The sequence below is a fragment of the Hipposideros armiger genome, unplaced genomic scaffold (genome assembly GCF_001890085.2).
Source record: "Hipposideros armiger isolate ML-2016 unplaced genomic scaffold, ASM189008v1 scaffold_92, whole genome shotgun sequence".
NCBI classification, from domain to species: Eukaryota; Metazoa; Chordata; class Mammalia; order Chiroptera; family Hipposideridae; genus Hipposideros; species Hipposideros armiger.
The window spans coordinates 693579-694757 of NW_017731442.1; positions in this window are offsets into that span (position 1 = coordinate 693579).

Genomic DNA, 1179 nt, shown 5'->3' on the forward strand with positions numbered 1-1179 from the left:
TTGCCCGGCCCCCTGCAACAGGCAGCAACGCTTTGCAAGTTTTCCTCCAATGGCTGGCAGATCCCCCCTTTCTATAACCTGTGAAAGAAATGGATCTAAGTTTGCAGATATTTCACCAAATCAAGAAGTCATACAATATGATAGAGCATAGGAATGAGTCTGTTTGTGTAGGCCATCAGTTTTCAGAAGTCCATGAAGACAAAAAGAATGAACAATTACTGATGATTGCACTCAGGAATTTAAAATGATCAGAAAAGGTGGCAAAGACGCTGTGGGGACTGTTGGCTGGCTTGGGGCCTCCAGCACCCTTTCCTTTAGTAACAGGACGCTAATCTTCTTCATACATCATGTCTAGTAACAGAAGCACTGTGCCCAGGCTACCCTCCCCTCCACCAAGGCTAGAGGTGAGCTCGTGACCTGAGCCCACCAACCAGATGCTCCCTGCTCTAAATGGAGTTGCACTAGATGAAGTGCATGGTGGGAGCACCTTCCACCCAGGTACTGGGAAATGTGGAGACTGCAGTCAATCCTGATGCCTAGAGACCTCGGGACAGCCCTGGCTTCTGTCCTGGACTTGCTACTCCAGACTTCTCATCAGTGCTAGGAATCAGTTACCCAATGGCCGTCAAAAAATTTCTTTCCTGGGCTGGCCAAGTGGCACGTTGGTTAAGAGCTGGCTTGGGACACCAGAGGGCCCTGGTTCGGATCCCACATATGAGGGCCAGGGACCCTGCCCTCTACAGCTAAAATGCTGAACAACAGCTCAGCCTGGAGCTGGGCTGCCGTGAGTCACCGGCAATGGCGTACGTAGGCTGCAGCCCCTGTGGCAGTGGGTTGCCATGGGCTACCGTGTGTAGCCAGCGGCCAGCGTGAGCGGCCAGCAGCCTCTGTGAGCGGGTGTCCAGAAGCCAGCTACTGATCTGCCTTGCCCGGGAAGAGCGCAATGATGGTGCCAACTTGGGCCAGTGAAGCAACGTCCTCCACAATTAGAGTGAAGAACAAAAAAGGACAGCAACTTGTCTTCCCCTTCCCCCGATTCCCCAGCGCTGTTCTCATCCCCCGATTCCCCAATAAAAATCTTAAAAAAAAAAAAATTCTTTCCTGCTCAAGATGGAGCTAGGGTGGGTTCCATGGCTGGTAGTTGGAGGACCTGACTAATTGTTAAAGTTTTTATGATTA